Raw genomic sequence first — 17,864 nt, forward strand, 5'->3', positions numbered from 1 at the left:
GTCTGATACACACTCAACCCTATTGTAAGCAGGGTGTGAATGAGCTCTCCCCTGACATCTATTGACACACTGGGGGAAAAAAGACATCAGGAGCAGACTTTATATGCATAGACACCTACTCTGCCCAGGTGTTCAGCAGACAGAGCTGCTTTGCCAAAATGATCAATTTTGGCTAGTTTGGGTTACAATTCACTTTTGAATGGCGGGACAATGAAATGCTGTTATCCTTCGTGTATGAGTAAAAGGCAGCAGAACTGTGCTTAGCATACCCTCACTCAGGGTGTCACTCTAAACTGAAGCTCACCTGTTAAGCAGGGGATAGGGATAGTAGCAGCAAGCAAGTTGTAGAAATAGTACAGGAAGCATTGCTTGATTATTACTCCCATTATCTTTTAGGGGTGGGAGGTGGACCAGTATGAATACATCTCTGAACTCTGGGTCTTTGCTGATCAGCGACAACCAACTGAGAGTATGGTGCAGCAGAGGGAGAGGGAAGTGGTGTGTTAAAGGGCTATTTGTTTGCTGGACTTTCACGCTGCATTGTAGAAAACTGAGGTAAAGGACACCACCCATGCTTTTGAATTGTGGTTGAGGTGTGTTCCCAAATTAATGTTAGATTCCCTCTCCCTTTTAATAAGTTCTCTTTTGTTAGAGAGAGAGTTAGTGCTTGCTAGTGGGGAAGTATCTTTTATAGGCACCCGGGGTGATGGTTAAATTTTCCCTGATTAGCGGGTGAGGGCTCAAGCTGGTTCTGTTCTGTATTAAGAGGAACTCAGATACTGAACCTGGTCTTTGGTGTTGCTGACTCCTCCCGCCAAAAGGGTTACACTACGAAGGGTTTAATCTTCTACTTAAAAGTAACCCAAATAAAGCCGTGTCCCTAATACAGCAACAGCTATAGGGCCAGATTCTACACCGACATACATCCTTACTGGTTTCAAGAGCAATGGGACATAATTCAGGGTAAAACTTGGTTCTTGTTTCATCAGTAGTAAGTGATGCAGCAAACAGTGCTTTATTAAACAGAGGCCTGGAAGTTACAGCCAACAGAAAGGCTAAAGATTGCTAGGGAACAGAATAGATCCTTCGAGAAGGGCTCTGCCTAGCAAGAGCGTGGGGTGAGGCTAGGGGGTAGGGGGAGGAGATCAAAACCAGATCCTTCCTGAGGGTTACAAAGTTTAGTTAGTTTAAAAAAAAACCTAAATTAGCATATTTAAGCTTTGTAACATTGAGGGTGTAGAAGTACCAAAATATTTTGACGAAAACTATCAGTGTCTCCAACCCAGCTGAGACCATGAAGTAATACATAGCATATGTATTTATTTATATTATGTAATTAACCTCTGTGTAAACACTGAGGAGAAAAAAAAAAAAAGTCAGCCTAGGGAAAGTCAGCCTCAAATCCTGCCCCCACTTGAAGTCAGTGACAAAACTCCCTTGGACTTCAGCTGGCCAAGAATTCATCTTTGGTTTTCAGAGGTGCCGAGTTCCCACAGCCTCTGAATCAGTGCCAAAATTTTCAGAAGTTGCTACTAGTTTGGGGGTGTCTAAGCATTTGGGTGCCCAAACTGAGACAGATAAGTCTGACTTTTAGTAGTGCTGAACAACTCCAGCTGAAGCCAGTGGGAGCTCACCAACTCTAACGAAGGTCTCAAACTAGACACCAGAAAAAGGAGGCACCCAAAACCAGTGGCAACTTTTACAAATGCAGGCCTAAGTGACATGCTCAAGGTTACAAGGAGTCTGTGGCTGAGCTAGGCTAGGAAACTTGGAGGCCTGAATTCCAGCTCTGTGCTTAGTCCACAAGACAAAGTTGTCCCCTATTTCATAGTACTCAGTTCTCACAAGAAAGCTTATTCTGATGACCTCATCCAATTTCTAGACCAAATAACCACAGACACGTTGCAGACATGAATCTAAACTCTGAATTACCACCCCACCGTCAAACACCAATTCTTTTCATGTTTGCCCCGGACTAACTTTAATCTATACAACCTGTATTCCTCCAGGTTCCCCTTCCCTTCAAGGTCTGCTTGCCACATACGCACAGCTGCATGTGAGCTGTTGCTAATCCTCCTGCCAGGTTGTTTATCTAGGGCATTTCATCAGAGATAGACAGCTCACAGCATAATTAAATATCAGTTTTAGCAGACAGCAGTGCCAACATAGAACATGTAGTAAACGATAGCACTTGCTATACACACACACGTACGTCAGGCATCACTCCCTGCTTAGACTTGTTCATACTGCAGAGGCAGTCCACTCATTTGCCTTTAGGAAAGGAAGTTCCTAGCAGTTCAACAACAGTGACCCATCTCTTAAGACAAAATAAAAGATAGGTGTCTGCAGTGCAGGGCTTCAGTGAGAGGGAGGCTTGATGTAGGAGGGAAAGAAAAGGGATCCATACTGTTTGTCAGGCTGACCCACCTACAGCAAAGAAATGCTGCCCCTCCCACCCCACCCCACCAAAAAACAAACAAACCCACAACCAAACAGATCCTACAGGATACCCAGAATACTGAAAACGAGTTAGAGATGGCACCAGGCTTCTGCAGGATGCAGGAAGGGATCACTGAATTCTTGAAATCAAGAACTATAAGTCATCACAGCTCCCTTTCTCCTCCGCAGCTCAGTTAGCTGTTCTCATGTTTCTGTGCTTCCCTTCCACCCGATGCCAGTGTCAGTGAATGCTGAGATGTCAAACACTTGGTTGATTGGGATCAGACTATCTTCTGAGAAACACTGGGGGTGTCAAAGCACATCAGTGTGGATGTACATTAGGGAAATCATGTAAGATTATTTCAACACTTAATTAAAAGACCAGTGCAAGTCTAAGTATCCTTGCAAAGTATAATCTCTCTGTCCAGGCTATTATTAGCAATTCATAGAAACAGTTGTCACCTGGCTGACAGTTGACACCAAAACAATATAGTTTTTTTTCCATAAGCTGTTAGTTACACAGTATCTAACACATTGTATTAGGTTTAGCTGGTTTCTGATTATTTTTAATAGCCTAATAACGTTTACAAAAATCTACCAATCAATCTTTATACAATGACGAACGTCCTTATATGCCTAGGTAAACACACTGCAGGAACAGGTTTAGCCACAGTACTCACTTTTGCCTGGTAATGAAGTCTGGTTTGATCCATGTCAGTTCGGGAACACTTCCTGAACAAGGATATGAAAAATCCAGCATTGGTAACACAGTTAAACAACTTCAATCAATCCAGAGAAAGAAAAAATCCCCCTCACCCCCCCAGTACAAAACAAGATTCAGAAAAATCTCTAATGTTTACAGCGTTGGCTCCCAAGATATTCAGTCTGTCGGCTCTGAGCAATATAACTATGTACTTGTACATTCTCAGCCCATTAGAGGAGGAGTCAGTGTTGCAACATTTATGTTCCTTGCTTCAGGCAAAACAGTGATTTTCTTCAGTGTGCAAAATGTCCGGAGCATGACAGTTTTACAAGGTTAGAAGGTACTTTGGAGTGTAGAAATCCAGCAATTAATTTATTTGTTTTTAAAAATCACCTTTATCAGCTAGAAATTACTATGCCTGCCCTAAAGCGTATAACAATTTTTTAAAGAAGTCAATCCAATATTCTTTCAACATAAAATACTTCTAAAGTTCTTTCCATACCAAAGTGTCAACTCCTTTTTATTTTACAGTGACATGAAACTGCACAAATTTACAGTAATTTACAGCATTAATGAGACATCTGAGAGAGAAATGAGAATCTTTCCCTTAGGTTTGTCAGAAATCCTACGAGCTGAAAAAGCTTCAGCTTACAGGCTTGAGCTTTGCATTATGTGTGTAGAAATGGGTGACTAGTGAAAAATTTGTAAGCCTCTTTGCAAATTCTGACCCATCTTTTCATTTAGCCATACTTGCACCCTCTCTGCCATAAGGAGGCTGAAGTTTTGTTCGTGCCATTGTGGGTGACAGATAAAGTTTGGGTTTGCAGTTTAAATTTTTTAGTTAAAATTTATCAGGAAAGGAGTTGAGTGAAAGTTCTGTAGATCCAATCATGGACCAGAACTAATACCATATGACTCAGATGATCCATTATAAAGCTTGAGCAACTTCAAATACCAAATAATCATATGAATACAGTGAGAAATCTATAGGCAAACAATTTCAAGTAATGAACACAAACGTTGCAAGTCATGATCTATTCACAAATAGAAAAAGACTAAACTTGTCAACTAAAAGTATTCACAAGAAATAATTCAACCAGCTCTACCAGCGTGTCTGCAAATTTCCTCCAGTGGCTCCCTATCTAGAAGTTTGCAGTCAAGTGGTTCCGATAGATTGGGGATGAATCATTTGAGAATATGCATCTTCTCAGCAACAAGAAAAGGAAAGTGAAGGACAACATAACTGATACTTAATCAGCTGGAACGAAGATACACTGGGCTGCAACCAGCTGCTTTAGGGCTGCAGTTGCTTATCTCTGCCAAATTTAGAGGACTAGCCCCAGAAAAGCAAGCAGAGAAAAAGGAGAGAAATTGTGTTCAAGGGAGAGTTAGCAAGAACCAGGAAGGTGCTCCTGGGAAAAGGCTGCTTCAGTGGGGTAGATTGGCGATATGCACATCTTTAGGTGGAGTATATCTTTGTGGAATACAAGAGATTACAACTCTAAGGACTTCTTGGCTGGTAAAGATGCAAGCTCAGATCCTATTCACTTGAAGAGTCTAGATGAAATCAATGAAGCTCCTCAGACAAAAAAGGATTACTCAGCTGAAGACAGGATGAAGATGAGAATTAAATAACTGTTACTTAGCATATACCAAGTCAGCGAGAAATTTAATATTAAAGAGGGTAGTGAAATATTTTACTTAACATAAGGAATGAAAGTGAAGGAGAAACAATATTCTGAATTTCTGCTGCAGATCCCAAGGATGCAGACAGAACAAGACTGAAAAAAGTTATTGAACCAACTCTCCAGGTATCCAAAGCTTTAAGACATTGCACTTTTGAGGGATTTTAAATCACACCAAAATGTTGTGTTTAATAAATTCAGCCAAGTCTGCATCAGAAAGGTTTCTGAGTTACCTACTTCATGATGCACAATGTAAAATATCCAGCCAGAGCAGAATCCATCTTGAATCATGATTTTGTTAATAAAGAAGTGTGATTGATTCCAGGCTTCTCTGTTATTCTTAGCTATGACAAGCTACTTAAATTCAACATAGCAATATATAGTTTTCATAGGCTACAGTAGCACAAGGATGTTAGATTTGAGGAAAGCAAGATTTAGTAAATTAAGATTTAAAGAGCCCAGTTCTCCTCTCACCTGCACAACTTTTACACCACTGCAACACTTAGTTACTCCTGATTTAAATTAGTGTAACAGAGGAGAATCAGGCCCTTAGTTAGTAGAGTGCATTGGGAGAAATTACTAGTGCTGAAGAAGGCTGAGAAACCTAAAAAAGGACACACTAATATCAAAAAGGCACATCAGACTAGAGTTCCTACATAAAAGAACACAAGGAATAAGAAGCTGCCAATTTGGTTTCATGAACATCTAGGGCAGGGGTCGGCAACCGGTGGCTCGCGGCACGCCAGGGTAAGCACCCTGGCGGGCCGGCCCGGTTTGTTTATCTGCCACATCGGCAAGTTTGGCCGATCGCGGCTCCCACTGGCCGCGGTTCGCGGTCCCAGGCCAATGCGGGAGGCAGGAAGCCGCGGCCAGAACATCCCTCAGCTCGCGCCCCTTCCTGCCTCCCGCATTGGCCTGGGACCGCGAACCGCGGCCAGTGGGAGCCGCGATCGGCCAAACTTGCCGACGCGGCAGATAAACAAACCGGGCCGGCCCGCCAGGGTGCTTACCCTGGCGTGCCGCGAGCCACCGGTTGCCGACCCCTGATCTAGGGTGACCAGATGTCCCGATTTTATGGGGACAGTCCCGATATTTGGGACTTTTTTTATATGAGCTCCTATTGCCCCCCACCCCCTGTCCCGATTTCTCACACTTGCTATCCGGTTACCCTATGAACATAAAAAATAAATAAATACATAAATAAAAAAGGCCAGTGTAAACAGTGCAATCTTTCCCAACCTGCCTTAACGTTTGTTAGTGCTGGGACTGGGTAGATAGAAGGAGTCATGAATGTATTGGCCTCAAGAGTTAGACTATATAGTCCTAAAACAATGGCCTATCACAAATGAAACTGAAGGGTCCAACCCTACAAGATGTTGAGCTCCTCCTGAGAGATGCTGAACACTTTCAACTGATGCTGATTTCAGTGGGAGTTGTGTGTTCAGCAGTGCTCAGGACTGGGCCGGATTCAGATTTTTCTGGCAACATGAGGTGGACCAGTGGACCAATGGAAAGAGCTAACTGGAAGGAAGCCATTTTACCCAGTCTCACTCTCACGGTTTTGGGGATGAGACACTATTGCCTCTGAACTTAGTCCAGATTTGTAGCTTACCCTGCAAACTTAAGCAGGACAGGAAGTGAAATGAGCAGTTAGTCAACAAAGGTGGGCCCAGAAAGCAAAGGGAAGAGGAGAAATTGAAAAAGCATTTAACCCTGCAAAAAAAAAAGGCCAAGCCAGGGACGAGACCAAGTGTTAGCGGGGTAAATTGAAATGCCCAGGAGCTTAGAACGAGGCAGCCAGTCAGTAAAGTAAAAGGAAGCCTAACAAGTACGGGTAGAAAATGACTGTGCCTAGTGGTGTGTGGTGGTGGTAGGACCACAACAATCACACTCAGGCTTAGACAGGATGCTTGGATGTCAGTGGAGACGAGCCCGAAGAGAGGGCAGCTGGCTCACCACGGGAGCAGCCAGCCATGGAGAAGGAGCAGGCACTTAGGTCTTGTGCCCCTTGTCCCCCGTCGCCCCCCACACACTTCTACAAAGGTTCCGAAGTCTTTGCCTCAATCTTATAAGATAGATGTCAGCCCTATAATTCTTTGTACCAACTTAACTGAAAGTTACAGGTCCCAATGGTTTTTTGTGGAATTCATGGGCATGAATCCCCTGTAAACTTAGAAGTTCAATGAAGAATTTTGAATGACTAAAGTAACCTAAGCAGGGTACAAGCAGCAAACTGAAGCCTCTTATCTGAGAGTGAGGGGGAAAAAAAATCCTTTTTTGATATGGCTGTCTGAATCCATCAGTTCCTAATAGTCCCTTAGCTTCATTAGGTGAACTGTGTAATTTAGAAGCATGTTTATCAGTTATGGTACCGGCATTCAGATGGAATGCTTCACTGTGATGATGATGCTCCATTTACTAAATAAAACTGTTGACTTTACTGGGACAGTCATGGAGTTGCTTTGGGGTAAGAATCAGTGATCTGTGTGAAGTTCAGGGAAAAGATCAGGGCACACCCAGAAAAAAAAGTGCAGAATGAGTTAATGATGCCAAAGGAGTTAGGGGACTAAGAAAGGCTTTTAAAAATACAGCCAGGAAAGAGAAATACTGCATAGAAAGTACTTCACTTACTACATGATGCAGGAGATCAAACTAATATAGTCCATGACTATTATTTGTATTATTATAGCTCCTGGGAACCTAATGTCTTAAGGGCTTACAAGCTGATCTCCTTAATAAAAAAATAATTGGGAGTTTAGGATGTGCTCAAAGTTAATTTGGCCTGTTGTCATTTTTGTAGTCAATATGGTTTACATTTAACATTATTAGCCAGGCACCTCAGACTACATTTTGATCTCAAGTATGTTAGAGGAAATCTGAGCAAATGAAGTAAATAGTTACTCCAGAGTTACACTACAGTAACTGAAATTAAAAGTTGGCCCCGTATGTTCATATTTGCTCATGAGGCACTATATATAAACAAAGACTAATGGGAAATTCTCATCACTGAGATGTTATATGCAGCATCTTCCACAGTTCAGTCCTATCTGCCATGTTGTTCTACATATCTATCATCTCTAAATGTGGGCAAAATATTATGAGTAAACTGTTGTTACCCAGCTGTGTATCTCAGCTGTAGTACCTACAGACACTAAGTTCAGACACTACCCTGTAAGAACATGTGGAGGATAGAAGAAAAGAGGCGGGGGAAATCTTGCTTCTGGGTTAGGATTATTAATACATTGGGGATGCCTCCTCTTTTATATTATCCCTGCTTGATTAAACCACTCGTTAGGAGATAGTCAAATGAACTCTTACTGTCACTTTTCATTTTTTGTAACAAACTTTACCTGTAGGTCTTAAGACTTGCCTCATTGACCACATCATGCTCACACTATTAATTATTAATTATTATTATTATTAATACAACTAAAGGGACAAATCCACTTTTTTATGGAATCAGATACTAAATACTAACTTTTTCTAATCCCATAGCCAATGTGGATCCAGCCAGTGATCTGTCTCACAAACTGTCAATAACTTATGCTAATGTACAGAGCATGAAATCTGCTTACTTTAAAACATGTACACCAAGCTATGGGAGATAACAAAGACCTGCAACAGGGTACGAGTCTTTTAAATTATGGAAGCAACCAGGTTAAATGCTAGTCTTCTTCAATTTCTGTTTAATTAAACTGAAAGCTCTTCTGCATACAGGCCTGCTCCAGCTCCCAGGGAAGTCAATGGGAAAACTCCTGTTGACTTCAATGGAGCACAGTTGGGCCCTAGGACAAGACTGTTTTTGTTCCCTCTGCAGTTACTCAGAAAGGACCAAAAATGGTAAGACAAAACCAGTGGGGAAAAGAGTACATGATAATCTGCTGACAGACTTCCTGAACCAAAACCTCTATGATGTTGAACAGCTGCTCTGTTTTAACTGTATCAATTTCTAAATAGACATAGTATAGACAAGACCTTAAACCTTGAGGAGAAGAGGTCATAGCATTTGGACATGGCTTGGATGTGGTGCAAAGGAAATGGATGTGCTAGGAAATGAAGTGTTGCGGGGTTTTCCCAGTAGTGGCATAGGCATGTAGAGCCAGATTCGGTCATTGAATTCCAGTGAAGACAAATCAAGGAAAAAAAATAGGGCAATAGTATTCTAGTGGAATTTGTTTTGTTTACTTGAAGACGGGGTTCTCAAACTTTTGCTGCCCCCTCTTTGAAAATATTTCAGGCTGTGATGACCCTTCTCTCACAAAAATAGTGATAGTAAATTACTGTACATATTCATAGGAGCACTAAATGATGCATGTAATCATTATCCTTGCAGTCAAAGGCACTGAAGCCTTTCAAAAAGTGTAAACAACAGTTTTCAAGAATAAATACATGGACATTTAAGAAACGGGTTTTCTGGGGAAAAAACCCAACAGGATATAGTTTGGGAAGCTGGAAACCTTTTCCAGTGATTGTGTTAACAATCATAACTTTGTCCAATTTGTGCTAATCATCATAATTGTCCAAGGATTGTGGTTTTATACACAAAACTATATATAAACAAGTATCTGGACACTGAATGCAAGGGATGCTGGTGTTTTGAAGCACCCAGTTTTTTCAATTGTGGATCCAGAGAGCTGAGGCAGACCCTTAAATTGTCCTCCACATTCACTCTCTGGCTCTCCAGCTCTAAAGGCAGCACTGCCACTAGCAGCAGCACAGAAGTAAGGGTGGCAATGTATCACACAAACTTTAATCAGTATATTCTGAATATCTAACACACAAAGGAGGTTGAGAGCCAAAAGATTTAGCATATATTTCAGTCCTCCATCTTCAATTCCAGTCAAGTTTCTACCCACCATCAAATCCAGCACTGCCCTGGGGGTGACACTTCAAAGCTGAAGAGGCCATCTCAGCCACTTCTTCCCAAGTTAGACCCCTCCTCAGGACTTCCTTTCATGGTGCCTATGACTCTATACCTCAGTTATCTTCATGATACCTCCCCTTATTTCTCAGCAGTGTGTGAATTAACTTAGAAGTCACGAAGGGCCTGACCCTGTCCACATTTAGGTCAATGAAAAGACTCTCACTGATGCACTGGGAGATGGTTTTGATAGCAAGGTGCAAGATTGACAGCACTCCGCACATATGTCATCTAGAAATCTGCAACACAGGTAGAAGACAGTCAGCAGAAGTTTCCCCAAACTGATTCACTAGTATCCTTCAACTCATACTTGGAGGAACCATCTCTTTGAAAGGGTAGTTCAGGTCTATTTGGCCTCTCTATTGAAACTATATAGGAAACTGTATACAAACCATAGGAGGGCATTAGCTAGTGACTATTGTTGTGGTGCTCATTGTGATGAACACATAATTCTGCACAGGAAAATGAACTAAAATCACTAAGATCATTTACTGTACACCAGCAGAGAACCATCAGTTGGGAACAACCCTTGGTCATTATTTATGCAAGGTAGATTAGAAGTGAAAGACTATGGATAAAAAAAAAACACTATACTTTTTATTACCAAATCCCCCGAACTATCCTACCACTTTGGAACACATTTCTCTCTCTAACTGTAGACAACCAGTGAGTAGTATGGCTTGTATGAATCTTGTTATTGCACTCAAAAAACATACAGCATCCATTAGCAAATGTGCATTCCCTTTGAATTTGCATAGTAAACAATAGAAGAGCTATAATAAAGAACAAAAAGGAATTTCCTGCTCCAGTGGCTTTCATTATACCCAACTACAAAATATTAATTTTGTCTATGTATGTTAGGATGCAAATTACCGCTCTTTCAGAAGTGGAAGATCCATGTTAATTTAATTTCACCAGTTTACAGTGCAAAAGTGTCTAGATTTGGTCAGTGAGAACTGAACAGCAGAGTCACCTGTTTTTCTAAATGGGTCTGCATGAGAGATGCCTGCTAAACAAGAAACCACATTCATTACACCACTAGCCTGGTAGGGTGAAACACTTACAAGATGTTTTGAGTGACATCCATATATACAGCCAGGCCGAGCCCCCCTCATTGCTTTTAATTTTTTTTTTAAAACAAGAACATTTTCCCCACCTAATTCTAGTAGCCACAGCTGAGGACAGGTTTTGTGCAAATAGACATTAGAACAGTAATAAAAATAGATATGATACAGAGAAGGTTATTAATGGAGTTTCCTAATACATTACTCCATGTCTTTTTAAATTTCACATAATTTCTCTCTCCTCCTATCCATTGCTCCTGTGGGAAGGACAAGCAAAATCTATTTTGTTGGTGGCAAAGAGTTCTCATGGCCACATCCTTGAAATAAACAAGGATTACAGTGATCTTGGCTTGAAGTACTTTGTTCATGTTTCAACTTTAATCTAAAATTCTTTAGTACCATGAAATATTGGCTGGTGTGATACTAGTATGATTGTACAACTTATGTATTTCCATAAAGTTTCATTTAATATAGTTAATATCATGAAAAGGACATTGTCTTTTGCTTTTTGCATTGTTTCCCATTTGTGACAGCATATAAATACAAGAGAATAGGTATTTGACAGATATTTAGGAGAACAGGCATTCTAGAGATACCACAGATCAGTGGTTCTCAAACTTTTGTACTGGTGACCAGTGTTCCCTCTAATTTTTTCCAACCATGTGCAGAATAATTTTGTTACGTGCACCAATATGGAGGTGATGTGTCAGGGTGGGGCCGAGTGGTTTGGAGTATGGGAGGAGGCTCAGGGCTGGGACAGAGGATTGGGGTGTGGGAGGTGAAGGCTCTGGCTAGGGGTGGGGCCAGGGATGAGGGATGAGGGACAGAGAGTTGGAGTGTGGCTGAGGGGTTTGGAGTGTAGGAGGGGACTCAGGACTGGAGCAGAGGGTTGAGGTGCAGGGGGGTGAGAGCTCTGGGGATGAGGGGTTTGGAATGCAGTGGGGCTCCCCGGGGCGGAGAGAGGATCCCCCCCCACCAGCTCTCTCTCCCACAGCAGCACTTGGGCTGGAGCGGGGGAGGCACCTCTCTCTGCCCCGGCAGGTCCAAGGCTGGTCTGGGTTTGGGATGGGGAGGGGGAAGAGCACCTGTCCCCCTGCCATGGCATATCGGGGGTTAGGCTGGGTCAGGGCCAGGGCCAGGGAAGGGGTGCTGCGGCAGGTCCGGGGCTTGAGGAGAAGCATCTCTTTCCACCACAGCCCTGAGCGCCTGCGTGGCACTTAATAGGCAGCTGCGCAGCCACACGGCTTAGAGGGAACTTAGCTGGTGACCACCTTTCACAGAGCAAGCCTCTGAGTGCGACCCCCTTATAAATATTTTTTTAAAAAAGTGTTTTTAATGTAACATTATTAAAAATGCTGGAGGCAAAGCTGGATTTGGGAGTGGAGGCTGACAGCAAGCAATCCCCCATCTAATAACATCACGACTCCCCGAGGGGTCACGACCCCCAGTTTGAAAACCCCTGCCATAGATACTCTCCTGCCACAGGTAGCTTACACACAGACATACAAGGCATTTCTCCTGAACTTGCTGTTGCTTGTCTGTGCCACTACAGAACCCTCCCCAACCACCCTCTGCCTCAGAGAGATGCCCAAACTTTTTCATATTCCTGGAACAGAGCTCATAGGAACCATTGATCTGGCTGCCAGGGCAAGTAGGTATATGACTCTGCCATTTTGTGCAGGGCCTTTAAACCTGACATAAGGATGGATCATCTTTATGCAGAGTTCTAGAACCTGACACCATGTTATAATCTGCCTTTGGCTTTTTGCTGGCCATGAAGCATCACAAAAAGCTCACTCCACCGTACAGAATACTAATGCATTCAAGCTTCCTACTTATGATGATGTTTTGGAAGGCTGTTTTCTTCCTGGAACTGGATCAAGTTATTTTTGGCCTTAATGCAATGGACAAACTGTTCTCAGATCTTATTCTATGCCCCTCACATTTTATAGACTGATTATCAGACAGGATATCATCATTAGTTGAAATAGTTTTTTCAAAGCACATGTTGTGAATAATTATATATAACACTTTTCATCCAAGAACCTTAAAGCGTTTTAAAAACATTAACAACTGAAAACATCACTGCAAGTTGTTATGGAATATAGAGAGCATTTCAACCACTGCTGAAATGTAGCCAACCTCTTTGGTGGAAAGCAACAGATGTTTAGTAGCTTGCCGCAAAACTACAGCAACACCACCATATCTAACTGATATCACAAGGAGAATTTAGGTAACTAGAACTGCATTACTGAAATTGGAATCTGGCCAGAACACTGAGGGTTACACTAGACCAGGGATAGGCAACCAATGGCATGCGTACCAAAGGCGGCATGCGAGCTGATTTTCAGTGGCACTCACACTGGCCGGGTCCTGGCCACCGGTCCAGGGGGCTCTGCATTTTAATTTAATTTTAAATAAAGCTTCTTAAACATTTTAAAAACCTTATTTACTTTACATACAATAGTTTAGTTACATATTACAGACATATAGAAAGAGACCTTCTAAAAACGTTAAAATGTATTACTGGCACGCAAAACCTTAAATTAGAGTGAATAAATAAAGACTTGGCACAGCACTTCTGAAAGGGTGCCGACCCCTGCACTAGACCATTGGTTCTCAATGATGTGTTACATGGGCCGCAGGTTGAAAACCACAGCAACCCTCACCCCAAACGCTCCCACCCACCCCTGCTCAGCACCTCCCTGCCCAGAGACCCCCTCCACAGAGTGGGGCCAGGAATGGAGTCCTGGGCATGGGGTTGGACAGCTGAGACCCAGACCCACCACGTGGGGCCAGGCAGCCAGACCAGGAACCTACAGCGGGGGGCCGGACCCTGGGCAGCTGGCAGTCAGACCCATACTCCACCCCTGCCATGTGGGGAAGGGGACCCGGGACCCGAGTTCTGCTGTGTCTGGCAGCTAGGACCCCCAGTGCCAAGCCAGTAGCAGAGTACCAGGCATGGGCTGGCAGCCAGGACCCAAGGTGCCAGGCCAGGAGCGGAGTCCCACCTAAAACCTGCTGCAGAACCCCCGCAAACCCCTAATTCTCAGTGCCCGTTCCTCTCACTGCCCAGAGCCCCACTCTCCCGCCCCCTGCAGCACTCACCAGCCCCCTGCCTGTAGGAACGCTCCTGCAGGATGCCTTACGCTCTCTCCCCCTCACCTGGGTTGCAGCTGTGTGCTAATTGGGCCACATGCAGCCTGTGGTTGAGAACTGCTGCACCAGCCCATTGTGGAAAGTGCTATGGAATCTTTTATAATCAAGTTGTAAGGAGACTGATCTCATGTCTCATCCAAATGATTTCATTTTTAGCAGTGCAGCACCCATATCACCATATGGTGGTTCCGATTCTGTGTTGACTCAGTGAGAAGAAGATATAGATTTGTAATTGGCAAGCTCCACCTTTTGCAGTGTCTAGTTTAAAAAAAATAAAAAGGTAATAATTGGAGATATACCAATCTCCTAGAACTGGAAGGGACCTTGAAAGGTCATCAAGTCCAGCCTGCTGCCTTCACTAGAAGGACCAATTTTTGCCCCAGATCTCTAAGTGGCCCCCTTAAGGATTGAACTTACAACCCTGGGTTTAGCAGGCCAATGCTCAAACCACTGAGCTATCCCTCCCCCTGGCAGTCCTTTCCTTTGGAAGTCTCAGATGTGAGGTCTGACCCAGCTCAAATCCTGCTTAATTCATAAGCTTTGATTAAATCATAGTACAAGGCGATACAAATATAGCATATAATCCATTCTGTGTAGGTTAAGTAGGTACCATTGCTTGATACAAAAATCCAGTGTTCTGAGACCTATTTAAAACTCTTATACAATGTTGCAAGTTGATATATTTTTGGAGAAGCTGAAAAGAGCTGTTGCACTAACACACTATCGAATATGCTCCAGCTGACTAACCACTGACTGACATATCATCTGTGGTGATACGAATATGAGGTAGCACCCTCCTGAAGATATGTAATGTCTTAGCCCAGTGTTTCTCAAACTGTGCCACTTCCAGCAGCCCCCATTGGCCTGGAGCAGTGATCGGCTGGTCCTGCAGACAGGGCAGGTAAACAAACTAGCCTGGCCCACCAGGGGCTTTCCCTACACAAGCAGCGACCCCAGTTTGAGAAACACTGTCTTAACCTTCCCATTCAGATGGCAAATGACAGATCTTCCTAACTTCTCAGACTTTGTGTTCATCTCTTCAATCTATAGCTAAAGCTGTTCTAAACTAAGTCAAGTATTATACCTGCCACAGCAATGACAACCTACCTGCATTTCTAAACTAGACTGCATTTCCAGAGAACTTAACATATGATTTTGATACTGTCTCACATGACTGTCTCATAAGCAAACTAGGGAAATATAGCCTAGATGAACCTAGTATAAGGTATGTGCACAACTGAATGGTGAACCTACAGTTTTCCAACAAACCAGAAAAGCATATCAAGTGGGGTCCTGCATGGATTTGTTGAGGGTCTGGTTCTATTCAATATCTTAATAAATTATTTGGGTAAAATAAAGAGTATACTTATAAAGGGGATGACACCAAGCTGGGAGGTGCTTTTAAGGACAGGATTAGAATCCAAAATGACCTTGACAAACTGGAGAAGTGGTCTGAAATAAATAGGAAGACATTAAATAAAGGACAAATGCAAAGTATTACACGTAGGAAGGAACAGTTAACTGGACAAATATAAATGAGTACTGCAGAAAAGAATCTGGGGGTTATAGTGGATCACAAACTAAAATGAATCAACAGTTTAATACTGCTGGGGAAAAAAAAGCCAACGTAATTCTGCTTTAGTAGAAGTGTTGTAAGCAAGACACCAGATGTAATTCTTTCACTGTACTCAGCACAGATACAGCCTCAACTGGAGTACTGAGTCAAGTTCTGGGCACCACAGCTTGGGAAAGATGTGGAGAAGTGGAGAAAGTCCAGAGAAGAGCAGTAACAAAAATGATTAAAGGTCTAGAAAAATATGACCTATGAGGAAAGATTGAAAAAAAATGGGTTTGTTTAGTCTGGAGAAGAGAAGACTGAGGGGAAGACTTGTGTCCCAGGTACATAAATGGTTGTTACAAAAAAGTTGTTCTAAATTGTTCTGGTTATTCATGGGGGAAAAGACAAGAAGTAACGAGCTTAAATTGCAGCAAGGGATATTTAGGTTAGACATTACTTAGTAACTCTTCACGTAGTTAGGCACTGGAAAGAAAGTTAGATAGAGAGGTTGTGGAGTCTCCATCACTGGAGGGTTTGAAGAACAGGTGAGGCAAACACGTCAGGAATGGTCTAGATCAGTGGTTCCCAAACTGGGGTTCAAGAACCCCTAGGGGTTTGTGAAATGTTAGAGGGGTTTCTCAGGAAAAAATTCCCTAATGGCAGACAGAGCTGTCCCCCCCAGCAGCCCAGACCCCCTGGGCTGCCAAGAACTAGGCAGATCAAAGCAAGCATATCTATCACACTTAGGAGATTTAAACTTCAAGACTCCATATAAGAAATGTAAAGGGAGGGGGGGTCACGAAACTTGACATTTGAGCAAAAGGAGTTCACAGGTTGTTAAAGTTTGGGAACCACTGGTCTAGATAATATTTAGCCCTGCCTCAGTGCATAGGACTGAACTAGATGACCTATCAAGGTCCCATCCAGTCCTACGTTTCTAAGATTAAATGTATCAAAAACAGAGGTGGGCAAACTTTTGGCCCAAGGGCCTCATCTGGGTGGGGAAATTGCATGCAGCGCCATGAATGTAGGGCTGGTGTAGGGGGTTGGGGTGCAGGGAGGGGCGTGGAGTGCAGGAGGGGCTCAGGGCAGGGGTTGGTGGCTAGGCAGGAGGTTGGGGTGCAGGAGGGGTGCAGCGGGGGCTCAGGGCAGGGGAATGGGGGCTTGACAGGGGGCTGGGGTGCAAGAGAGGTGTGGGGTGCAGCAGGGGGCTCAGGGCAGGAAATTGGGGGCTTGGCAGAGGGTTGGGGTGCAGGAGGAGGGGTGTGGCAGGGGGTTCAGGGCAGGGGAATGGGGTCTTGGCGGGGGGTTGAGGTCCAGGGGGTGCATCAGGGGGCTGGGTGCAGAAGGGGTGCAGGGTGTGGCAGGGGGCTGGGGTGAAGGGTGTGGGCTCTGGCCTGATGCGGCTTACCTTGAGCGGCTCCAGGGTGGCAGCAGCGCACAGTGGGGCTAAGGCAGGCTCCCTGCCTGCCCTGGCCCTGCACTGCTCCCAGAAGTGGGTGGCACCACGTCCCTGTGGCCCCGCTGGGGGAGGGGCAGGGAAGAGGGCTCCACACTCTGTCCTTGCCTGCGAGTACCACCCCCGAAGCTCCCCTGTGGCTCCCTGCGGCATCATGGGGGTGGCAATCCAGTGAGCCATAGTTTTCCCGCCCCTGATCTAGAAGAATCTTAGGTTGTCAGCAAACAAACTATAAAATAGAAAAAGGAGGCAATAGTGACAAAAGCCTTTCAAACCGCTTTGTCTCTTACTTATTTATAATGATTTATTGGTCCATTTATTTTATTTAAATATACTAATAAATGCTCCCATTCAGTGCTCTAGGTACATGTACCACCTTTATAAAGATAAAAACTAAAAATAAGGATTCTTAACTTCTGACTTTTTGGATTACTTCTAACAACATACACTTACCTCTTATACATGTTTCACCTTCCCATTTATTGGCATACAATATCACTCTCTCACTTTTCCACCTCTAATTTCAATTTGGAAGACTTAGAGCATGGCTTGAATTAGATAGGCTAGTTCAAATCACAAATTCAACCACTAGATGCAGAAATTACTGGCTGAAATTAGAGGCCTGTATTATGCAAGAGGTCGGACAAGATAACCACGATAGTCCTTTCTGACTAGGGCACATGAAATTTCTATTAAAAACTATGAATCGGGTCTTCTGTGAGCAAAGGCTATACTTCTTCAGGCAGTTCTATCAATGTATCTTCTTCCTGATTTTTCATATTAGGAGTTTCCCAAGCAAAGAAAACAATCATGTGTCATGCTACATGGTATATCTGTATGTTAAATGAAAGTTTTAGCAGAGTGAATAATTTATAT

The 17,864-nt window shown here is 43.4% G+C and overlaps 1 protein-coding gene across 5 annotated transcripts in view; it reads right to left on the reverse strand.

The window, feature by feature from the left end:
• PRLR (prolactin receptor) overlaps positions 1-17,864 on the reverse strand; it is a 293,258-nt gene that overhangs the window by 142,273 nt on the left and 133,121 nt on the right. For all 5 annotated transcript variants that reach the window (XM_039542962.1, XM_039542964.1, XM_039542965.1 and 2 more), the window contains one exon: positions 3,120-3,171. The gene's annotated coding sequence lies outside the window, so the exon portion shown is untranslated. The remainder of the gene's footprint in view (positions 1-3,119; positions 3,172-17,864) is intronic.

This window comes from Mauremys reevesii, linkage group 6 (genome assembly GCF_016161935.1).
Source record: "Mauremys reevesii isolate NIE-2019 linkage group 6, ASM1616193v1, whole genome shotgun sequence".
Lineage (NCBI taxonomy): Eukaryota > Metazoa > Chordata > Testudines > Geoemydidae > Mauremys > Mauremys reevesii.